General features: G+C 38.8%; 1 protein-coding gene across 2 annotated transcripts in view; it reads right to left on the bottom strand.

Moving 5' to 3' along the window:
- Window positions 1–12,071, bottom strand: part of GTF2A2 (general transcription factor IIA subunit 2) — a 22,377-nt gene extending 10,306 nt beyond the window's left edge. The window contains exons 1-2 of one of the 2 annotated variants that reach the window (XM_027067387.2): window positions 11,931–12,070; window positions 11,045–11,181 (exon numbers count right to left, since the gene is read on the bottom strand). The gene's annotated coding sequence lies outside the window, so the exon portion shown is untranslated. Of the gene's footprint in view, window positions 1–11,044; window positions 11,182–11,930 lie in introns of both variants that reach the window. The other variant, XM_015070906.3, reaches the window with a different exon arrangement.

Here is a 12,071-nt window from a genome sequence, read left to right as displayed (position 1 = left end):
AGCATAAAGTCCTCCTAATGGTTTGCAAGGCCGACATCCTCTGGGTCCCTTACTACCTCACTGAACTTACCTTCTTCCACTTACTCCTTCATTCACTCTGATGCAGCCATACTGGTACCTTGCTGCTCTTCAATATGGCAAGATATTCTTGCCTTGGGGCTTCTGCACTGTCATTTTTGCTTCAAGTGTTCTTCCCAACTACCTCCATGGTTCACTCCCTGATTTAACTCACATCTCTGCTCAAATGTCACTTCATTAGAAAGGACTTCTGTGACCAACCTATAAAAAAAGAACTACCTCCCTTCCCCCTTACACTGTTTTAACTTTCATTCATACCATTAACTGTAGCTGACACACATATGCTTACTGTTTCCATCCACTAAAATAGATGTTCCATAAGAGTGGGTTTTGTTCACAGTTAAAAAATTTACCATCTAGAACAATGACTAGGATGTATTCAATAAGTATTAGTGAACAAATAACTTGGTGGTTATGTCAAAATGCTAATATCAAATATTAAAAATTTGTCATAGTGTGATACAAAGTTTTCTTCGTTACTTAGGAAAATGAAGCAATGAAACTTCCAGACTCGCAAGATGGTACCAAACCACCTACCAACATCTACATGCACATATTTTGCCTCCCTGCCTGTCACTGTGCCAAACCATCCATGCTGTTATTCAAATACAACCTTTCAACCTGTGCATCAAGCCTATCCCTCTAGTACACTCAAGAATATTATTCCAACAACTGAATTAGTCCTTCTCCCCCTGACCTTCAAATTTCCCATCTCTAAGGATCATTGCCATCAGCAAATAAACAAGGTGGCTACTTCTCTTATCTTCAGGAAGAAAAAAAAAAAAGTCCTGGGGCGCCTGGCTGGCTCAGTTGGTACAGCATGTGACTCTTGATTTTGGCTCAGGTCATGATCCCTGGGTCCTGGGATCAAGCCCTTGATCAAGCCCTCGGCTGGGCTCTGAGCTGAACGTGGAGCTTGCTTGAGATTCTCTCTCTCTCCCTCTGCCCCTCTCCCAGGCTCATGCGTGCTCTCGCTCTCGAAAATAAAAAGTCTCAGCTCCCTTTCCTCATAGCTGCACTCTGTTCCTCTGTAAGGAACACTCCCAAGAGTTACCCGCACTCACCATCTCTCATTTCTCCTTTCCCATTTTCTCTTACACTCACTCCTCACAGGCTTTGCTTCCAGCACTCAAATGAAACAGATGGTGAACCAACGGCATTGGTGAAGCTAATCCAGATTTCTTAGTCCTCTTCAGACTTAATCATTTGACACAGCTGATGACTCTCCCTTTTGATATAGGACCTTGGCTTAGCTTCTGGGACCTCACACGTTTTTTCTTTTTTTTTTTTTTTATGTTTATTTATTTTTGAGAGACAGTGAGCAAGTGTGAGAGGTGGAGGGGACAGAGAGAGGAGATACAGAATCCAAAGCAGGCTTCAGGGTCTGAGCTGTCAGCACAGGGTCTGACAAAGGGCTCAAACTCACAGACCATGAGATCATGACCTGAGCAGAAGTCAGATGCTTAACCGACTGAGCCACCAAGTGCCCCTGGGTTGTTCTCTTCAACTCCCTGGTTTATCCTTCCCTATATCATTTGTTAGTTTACCCTGTTCTTTCTGAATTCTCTAAGTCACAAATCACTCTCTGTGGTCTTTTGATGTCTACACTCATTCCTCAGGATAATCCTTGCTGATGATTCCTAAATTCATATGCTAGCATATACCTTGCCCTTGAAGGCACAACTGGATCCAACTGCCTACTCAACATTTTACTTTTTGTTTTTCCCTTTTCAGTTGATGTAACTCCATACTTCTATGGGTTTACATAAAAACCTTTGAAGTTATCCTCCACTCCCCTCATCTCACCTCCACATCTAATCCCTAGCAAATCCTGTAAACTCTATCTTCAAAGTGCATTCAGAATCCATCCATTTCTCACCATTTCCAATGTTACTGCACCATGTGTTATCACCCTGGTCTGTGCTGTGATCATCTGCCACTGGATTACTGAACTAGCTTCCTAACTGGTTTCCCTGCTTCCACACTGCCCCTACACTTTAATCCCAATTTGGCAGCCAGGTAATCTGTTAAAACTTAGGTTAGAACATACCTCTTTTCTGTTCCAAAACCTTCCATTTCACTCAGTCCTTACAAGAATTTGGTTGCCTATGATCTCTCCAACCAGACCTACCATCTCTCCCTTGCTTTCACCCAGTATGTCTACAGACACACTGCCTTCCATGTTATTCTTAGAACATGACAGGGAAGTACCTGCCTATGTAAGCCTTTGAAAAGGCTGTTCTTTCTACCTGGAATACTCTCCCCCCAGATACCTACTTGATTCTCTCAATTCCTTCAAGTACACCTTGTACTTAATGAGCCTTAAACTGATGGTCATACTTAAAGTACCAACTTGTACCTCCACTTTGGAACTGCCCAATCCCCCTTCTCCTGCTATGTGTTTTTGATGGCACTACCACCTTCTAACATGTTATGTAATTATGTTTATTTTTTTCATCTTCCAATAGGGGCTTTTATCTGTTTTGTTCACGGAAGTAAACCAATTGTCTAGAACAAACAGCAACTAACTCCTAATGGAAGCCAAATAAGTATCTGCTTAGTAAATTAAGGCAAAAAAATCTACGTGGGTGGATGGGGGAGGGGTTAAAAAGGGCAACAAGAGGTCCCAATAGAGAGAGAAACTTGACAAAGTAGGAGTACCAACTCTTAGGTCATGCCCACTTGACAACATTCTAAGAGTTATCCAGAAAATGAGAGGCCTGAGAAAACTGAAACTTAAAAGCTTAAGTTACGGGAAACTGAAACCTAACCAAGCCTAACCAGCTTGTTCCGCTTCTGTACAATTGCTTGGCGCGCCCGTGTATTCCTGATCAATCATTGTTGCTTGGCACATCCGTGTATTCCTGATCAATCATTGTGATACCCGTACCCCCGGTTGTGGTCTGACCTAAAGGCAGGAACCAATCGAATACTGCTAAGTGTCCAACTTTAAACACCAACCAATCGCAGCTCTGTAACTGTGGAAAATTCCTGGTTTCCCCATGACTTGTTTGTACCTGTCTATAAAAGGGGTGTAAAAACCTCTCTCGGGGCCTCTTAGCGTCACCGGCAATGAGTGCACAGAGGTCCAGGTTCGAACCTGCAATAAATGACCCTTGCTGCTTAGCTTTGACTCTGGACTCTGGTGGTTCATTTTTGGGGGTCTCTTAGACTCTGGGCGTTTCAAAAATAATTGTAACAATGAACTATCAGGGAAATAAAAAAAAGAAAACAACTCATTGGCTCTACAGGCTGATAGAATGGAGCCAGCTTGGGATTCTCTAATCTCTCTGCCCACTGCTCCTGCTCCCAGCACGCTCTCTCAAAATTAACAAACTTTAAAAAAGAAAAAAAAAAAACCCCACAATCTCATTTACAATTGCATCAAAAAGAATAAAATAAAAATAAATTTAAACAAGGTGAAAGTCCTCTACACTGAAAATGTAAGATACTGGTGAAAGAAATTGAAGACAACAAAAATAAATGGGAAGATATTCCATGCTCTTGGACTGGAAGAGTATTGTTAAAATCTCCATACAATCTATGTAAAGCAATTTACAAGTTCAATGCAATCCATATCAAAATTCCAATGGCATTTTTCACAGAACTACAGCAAAGCCTAAAATTTATACAGAACAACAAAAACCCACGTAGCCAAAGCAATCTGGACAAAGAAGAACAAAGCTGGAGGCAACATGCTTCCCGAGCTCAAACTACATTGCGAAGTTATAGTAATTAAAATGTTATGGTTTGGCATAAAAACAGACATATCAATCAATGGAACAAAACAGACAGCCCAGAAATAAAAACCACATTTATATGGCTAATTAACCTATCACAAAGGAGGCAAGAATATACTATGGGAAAAAGACAGCCTCTTCAATAAATGGTACTGGGGAAAACTGGGCCACTTTCTGACACCAAACACAAACACCATGCACAAAATAAACAGAAAATGGATTAAAGACCTAAATGTGAGACCTGCAACCATGAAACTCCTAGAAGAAAACATAGGCAGTAATCTTTTGGACACTGCCCTTAGCAACTTATTTATGCATACATCTCCTCAGGCACGGGAAACAAAAGCAAAAATTAAGCTATTGGGACTACACCAAAATAAATAGCTTTTGCACAGCAAAGGAAACCATCAATCAAACAAAAGGCAATCTTGTGAGTGGGATAGAATATCTGCAAATGACATATTTGATAAGTGGTTGATATCCGAGGTATATAAAAAACTTCTACAACCCAACACGAAAAAAACAAATAATCTCGTTAAAAAATAGGGAGAAGCCCTGATTGGACATCTTTCCAAAGAGGACGTACAAGTGGCCAAGAGACACCTGAAAAGATTCTCAACATCATTAATCATCAGGGAAATGTAAATGAAAACCACGATATCACCTCATATCTATCAGAATGGCTAGTACCAAAAACACACAATATGTCAAGTGTTGGTGAGGATGTGGAGAAAAGGGAACCCTCCTATAGTGTTGGAGGGAAAGTAAATTGGTGAAGCCAGTGTGGAAAACAGTGCCTCAAAACAAAACAAAACAAAACAAAGCCATATAATCCAGTAATTACACTAGTGTGTATTTACCTAAAGAAAATAAACACTAATCTGAAAAAAATATATGCACCCCTATGTCTACTGCAGCATTATTTACAATAGCCAAGATACTGAAGCAACCCATGTGTCCATCAGTAGAGAAATGGAAAAGGAAAATGTGGTATGCCTGTGTATATATCTACATCTATATCTATATCCACACACACACACACACACACACACACACATATATTAACAGACTATTACTCAGCCATAAAAAAGAAACAGATTGTGCGTTTTGAGACAACATGGATAGACCTAGAGGGTATTATGCTAAGTGAAATAAGTCAGACTAAGAAAGGCAAATACCATGATTCTACGCATCAGTAGAACCAAAACAAACAAAACCCACAACCAAACAAATGAATAAACAAACAAAAACCAGAATCAGACTGATAAATACAGAGAACTATTGCCAGAGGGAAGAGGGGTGAGGGGTTGGATAAAATAGGTGAAGGGGAGACGGAGATACAGTCCTCCAGTTATGGAGTAAGTCAAATAAAAGGCGTAACATAAGGAATACAGTCAACACATTTTAATAGCAATGTAATAGGACAGATGGTAGCTACACTTGTGGTGAACATAGCATCATGTATAAACATGTCAACCCACTAAATTGTACACCTGAAAGTAATGTAACATTGTGTGCTAACTATACTAAAAGAAAAAAAAAAGTGGTGTATATATGCAAAGAAATACTATGCAGTCATAAAAAAGAGTATCTTGCCATTTGTGGCAACATGAATGAACCTAGAGGGTATTATGCTAAATGAAATAAGTCAGAGAAAGACAAGTACCATATGATTTCCCATATAGGTGGATTCTAAAAAAAAAAAACAAAAACAAAGCAGACCACTTTTAAATACAGAGAACTGATGGTTGTCCGAAGGGAGGCAGGTGGGAGGAATGGGCAAAATAAAAGAGATTAAACGGTAGAAACTTCTGGTTATAAAAGAAGTCACAGGGATGAAAAGTACATAGGGAATACAATTAATAATATTGTAATAACACTGTATGGTGACAGATACCATGGTGAACACTGAGTAATGTATAAAACTGTCAAAGCAATATGTTGTATGCCTGAAACTAACACAGACATAAGTTATTATATATAAGCCTTTTGGTAATCACAGAGCAAATCTCTACAGCAAACACACAAAAGATAAACGGAAAGAATATCAGAATACCACTAAAGAAAGTCATCAAACCACAAAGAAGAGAGAAAGAAGGAAGAGAACTACAAAAACAGCCAGTAAACAATTAACAAAATGGCAGTAAGTACATAGCTATCAATAATTACTATAACTGTAAATGCACTACATTCTCCAATCAAAAGACAGAGTGGCTGAATGTATGTGTGAGTGTGTGTGTGTGTGTGTATATATTATATATATGCATATATATATGCATATATATATAAACAAAAGACCCATCTATATGCTACCTGCACAAGATGCCTACATTTTAGAACATGTAAAATGGAAAGTGAAGAGGAGAGACGGAAAAAGATATTCCATGCAAATGGAAACCAAAAGAAAGGTGATGTAGCTATACTTCTATCAGAAAAATAAACTTTAGGGGCACCTGGCTGGCTCAGTCGGTTGAGCACTGACACTTGATTTCAGGTCAGGTCATGATCTCGGGGTTCATGGGATTGAGACCCACATTGGGCTCTGCACTTACTGCACAGAACCTGCTCGGGATCGTCTCTCTCCCTCTCTCTCTGCTCCTCCCCTGCTTGCACACACACTCTCTCAAAATAAATAAACGTTTAAAAAAATGAGAGAAAAGAAACTTTAAAACACAAAGACTGCAATAAGTGATAAGATGAGTGTCACATAATGATACAGGGGTCAGTCCAACAACAGAATAGAACATTTGGAAATACTTGTGTAGCCAACATAGTAGTATCTAAACATATTAAGCAAGGAGTAACAGACCTACAGGGAGAAAGACAGCAATACAATAATAGGAGATTTCAATATTTTTAGTCAAACAGAAAATTAATAAGGAAATGCTGGTCTTAGAACATGTTAGGCCAGACTTAAATTATACATAGAGAACATTCCTTCCAAAAGCAATATATATTTTTCTGAAGTGCACATGGAACATTCTCCAAGACAGTTGATATGTCAGGCCACAAAACAAGCCAATAAATTTAGGTGGAATGAAATCATATCTAACATGTTTTATGATTATAATGATATGAAACCAGAAATTATACAAAGAAACCTAGAAAATTCACAATGTGTGATTATACAATATGTTACTGAATAACCAATAGATCAAAGGAGAGATCAAAAAAGAAATAAAAAAATGTCTTGAGACAAAGAAAATGGACATACAACATACCAAAATTTGTTGGATACATCAAAAGCAGTTGTAAGAAAGAAGTTCATAGTGATAAAGGCTTACCTGGAGAAGTCTCACAAACAACCTAACTTTACACCTCAAGGAACTAAAACACACACACACACACACACACACACAGCAGAAGGAAGAAAATAAAGATAGAAATGAAATAGAGATTTAAAAGCCTTAGAGAGTATCAATGAAAAAAAGAGCTGGCTCTTTGAAAAGATAAACAAAACTGACAAGCCTTTAGTTAAATTCATAAATACACCTAGAAAAAACAATTCAAATAAAATCAGACACGAAAGAGATGTTACAAATGACACCACAGAAATAGAAAGGATCTTAAGAGACTGCTATGAACAATTATATGCCAAGAAACTGGACAACCTAGAAGAAATTAATTCCTAAAAACACAGAACCAAATGATGATGAAATAGAAAACATGAACACACCAATCAATGATAAGGAAATTTACTCAGTAATCAAAAACTTCTCAACAAACAGAAGCCCAGGATCAGATGCCTTCACCGATAAACTCTACCTAACATTCAAAACAGAATTAATACCAATCCTCAAATTCTTTCAATAGAGAAGATGAACAAACTCTTCCAAACTCATTTAAGAGTCCAGTATTACTCTGAAACCAAAACCAGACAAGGATTCTACAAGAAACAAAACAAAACAACCCCCCCCCCCAAAAAAACAAAAACCTGCAGGCCAATATCCCTGATAAACATAGATGCAAAAATCCTCAATAAATATTAGCAAACTGAATTCAACAATACATTAAAAGGATCATACACCATGATCAAGGGGGATTTATTCGAGGGATGTAAGCATGGCCCAAGAACCTCAAATCTGCCAATGTAATACACCATAATAACCAAGTGAACGATAAAAATCTTATGATCATTTCAATACATGCATAAAAAGTGTATGACAAAATTCAACATCCATTTATGATAACTTTCAACAAAGCAGATTTAGAGGAAACATACCTCAACATAATAAAGGCCGTATAGCACAAGCCCATAGTTAAAATCACACTCAACAATGATAAAGAGAAAGCCTGGGTGGCTCAGTACGTTGAGCATTCGACTTCAGCTCAGGTCATGATCTCAGGGTTCATGAGTTCCAGTCCCGTGTCTGGAGCCTGCTTAGGATTCTGTATCTCTATCTCTCTCTGCCCCTCCCCGACTTGTGCTCTGTCTCTATTTCAATAAATGAATAAACATTAAAAAAGAATTTAAAAAAAAAAACAGAATTTTTTTTTAAAAAAGAAAGTCTTTTCCTCTAAGATCATGAACAAGACACGACTCTTGTCCTATTATATGTGACAAAGTACTACAAGTCCTTCCAGAGCAATTAGGCAAGATATAGAAACAAAAAGCATCCAAATTGAGAAGGAAAAAGTAAAACTGTCACTATTTGTAGACAACATGTTATATACAGAAAACACTAAAGACTCCATCAAAAACTGTCAGAATAAATTAACAAACTGAGTAAAGTCACAGGATACAAAATCAATACACAAAAATCTACTGAGTTTCTATACACTAATAACTATCAGAGAAATAAAACAATCATATTTGCAATTGCATCAAAAGGAACAAAATACCTAGGAACAAATTTAACTAAGAGAGTAAAAGACCTATATGTTGAAAACTACAAGACATTACTCAGTTTATTCAGTGAGATAAATTGAAAAAAGGCACAAATAGAGGGAAAGACATTCCATGCTCATGGAGTAGAAGAAGCAATATTATTAATATGTCCTTCCTTAGTACCCAAAGCAATTTACAGATTCAATGCAATCCTTATCAAAATTCCAATGGCATTTTTCAAAGACACACAACAATCCTAAAATTTGTATGGAACCCCCAAACCGCCAAAGCAATCTTGAGAGTGAAGACCAAAGCTGGAGGAATCACACTCCCAGATTTTACACAATATTACAAAGCCACGGTAATCACATATATCAACAGAACATAACAGCCGAGAAATGAACTCAGGCATACATATTCAATGAATTTATAGTAAAGAAGCCAAGAATAATGGGGAAAGGGAAGTATCTTCAAAAAATGATGTTGAGAAGACTGCACAAACACATGTAAAAGAATGAAAATGGACCACTAATTTACACACTATACCCACAATAATCAACTCAAAGCAGATGAAAGACTTGAATGTAAGACCCGAAACTGTAAAACTCCTAGAAGAAAACACAGGCTACAGTTAAGTTCCTTGACACTGGTGCTATGATATTTTAAACTGGACACCAGAAGCAAAATCACAAAAAGCAAAAATATATAAGTAAGATTACATCATACTAAAAAGTTTCTGTACAGCAAAGGAAAGTGTCAACAAAATAAACAGGCAACCTATTGAGTGGGAGAAAATATCTGCAAATCATCTATCTGATAAGAAATTAATATCCAAATTATATAAAGAATTCATACAACGAACAGCAAAATAACAACCCAATTTAAAAACTGGCAGAAGATCTGAAAAGACATTTTTCTTTTTTTTAAATGTTTTTAATGTTTATTTATTTTGTGCAAGCAGGGGAGGGGCAGAAAGAGAGGGAGAAAGATTCACAAGCAAGCTCCACACTGTCAGCACAGAGCCCAACCTGGGGCTCCATCTTACAAACTGTGAGATCATGACCTGAGCTGAAATCAAGAGTCAGACGCCTAACCGACTGACTCACTCAGGCGTCCCATGAACAGACATTTTTCTAAATTAGACATACAAATAAATGGCCAACAGACACACAAAAAGAAGCTCAACATCACTAATCATCAGGGAAATGCAAATTAAAACCACAATGAGATATGACCTCATGCCTGTTAGAACGGCCACTATCAGGAAGACAAGAAATAACAAGTATTGGTGACGATGGAGAAAAGGGAACTCTCTTGCACTATTGGGGGGAATGTAAATTGGTGCAGCCACTATGGAAAACAGTATGGAAGTTCTTCAGAAAGTTACAAATATTAACTATCATAGGATACGGCAATTCCACTTCTGGGTATTTATCCCCCCCAAATGAAAACACTATCTTGAAAAGATATATGCACTCCATGTTCACTGCAACATTATTTACAATAGCCAAGCTATCAGAGCAACCTAGGTGTCCATCAATGGATGAATGGATAAAGGCATCATGGTGAATATATTACAACGGAATATTATTCAGCCATAAAAAGAATGAAATCTTGCCAATTACAGCAGGGATAGACCTCAAGGGCATTACCATTTTATTTATTTTGAGAGCTAGAGAGAGCGAGGGAGGGTCAGAGGAGGGGGGGTAGAGACTCTGTGCTGTCAGTGCACAGCCTGACACACGGCTCAGTCCCACGAACCATGAGATCATGACCTGAGCCGAAATCAAGTCAGATGCTCAACTGACTGAGCCACCCAGGCGCCCCAACATGGGCATTATCATTAAGTGAAGTGAGACAGACAAGGCAAACACCGTATGATATCGGATACAGGTGGAATCTAAAACCAAAAAAGGAAAAAACCCAAGCGCCTAGTTTCAGAGAACAGATTGGTAGTTGAGGGGGTGGGATATGGTAGAGAGGGAGTCAATGGAAAACAGACACTGAAAGTTTGAATCAATCAAAAGATTGACTTTTACATGTTTATATATATGCTAAATACATACATAAGAGTTACACTTTAAAGTCAGAGGACAAGTGAACTGGAATGTTGAGCACAATGCATACACCCAAAAAAGTAAAGAGGTTTGAAGGGATAATATATAAATATATACATAAAAAACAGAAACAAAAAGCAACGTACTGAATAGGAGAAACTATCTGCAAATCATAAAAAAGAATTCATACAACAGCAAACAAACAACCTGATTAATAAATGGGCAAAATATCTGAACATTTTTCTAAAGAACCCCTACAGATGATCAACAAACACATGAACAGATGCTCAATACCACTAATCATCAGGCTAATGCAAATCAAAACCACCATGAAATATCACCTTACACACGTGATAATGGCAATTCTCAAGGAGACAAGAAATAAGTGTTGGCGAGAAAGTAGAGAAAACGGGACCCTTGTGCACTGTTGGCAGGAATGCAAACTGCTGCAGCCACTATGGAAAACAGCATGGAAGTTCTGCAAAAGATTAAAAATAGAACTACCAAATGATCCAGAAATTCCGCTTCTAGTATCTGTCTGAAGGAAAGGAAAACACTAATTAACCTGAAACTAATGTTATGTGGCAATTATACCTCAATAGATACTAATTTAAAAAAAAATAGCTTTAAGTTATTTAAACATTTGTTAGTTACTTTAATTATTTTAGATTCTTAAAAATCCCTTGTGAAATGTTCAAATCTGTTAGATCTGGTATCCCTCACATCCATTTCGTGCTCCTTCACTTCGCAATTTAGAAAATTAATTAGAAGGGCTCCACATTCGGAACTAAATCAGTAGTCCTCGTCCTTCCTGATCAAATCATCCAGTTTAAATTCGTTACCCTGTGGGAGCCCGCTTGAACTTTAAGGCAGATTTCAAATAAGCGAAGCAGCCCAGGAATGAGACACTTACGGAATGCGCTCCTCTGATATTCGGCAAAAACAAAACGAAACAACACAACAACTCGGGATGCGTAAAGACATTCACCTGGCTAACAATAAGGTGCTGGGCTGAAGACCTCCCCCAGGACCGTTCAGCTGGCGCCCTGTGGACCACAAACCTCCCGCCGACTCCCGCACTTTTCCTTCGCGGGTACCTGTCGCCTGGCCATCCTGGCAGCGAAGTCAGTAACGGGCCCACCCCGGGCCCCTGCCCTCCAAGACCCAGCCGACCGCAACCCCACCTCTGGGGTACGGCAAGGAGTGCGGGTGCGGCTCACCCAGTACCTGTGGGGAAGGCGCTTCCCGCCGCGGAGCGGACAGAAGCGGAGCAGCCAGCAGCCCAGCAGGAAGCACCTACTACCCGACCACCTCTTCGGCCGTCGCAGAAGCCGCAGAGCTGCGCCGACGACCCGGAAGTGCTCGCCG

Source organism: Acinonyx jubatus, chromosome B3 (assembly GCF_027475565.1).
Source record: "Acinonyx jubatus isolate Ajub_Pintada_27869175 chromosome B3, VMU_Ajub_asm_v1.0, whole genome shotgun sequence".
Taxonomy (NCBI): domain Eukaryota; kingdom Metazoa; phylum Chordata; class Mammalia; order Carnivora; family Felidae; genus Acinonyx; species Acinonyx jubatus.
Note: the sequence above shows the minus strand (reverse complement) of the source record. Positions and strands in the feature narration are given on the sequence as shown.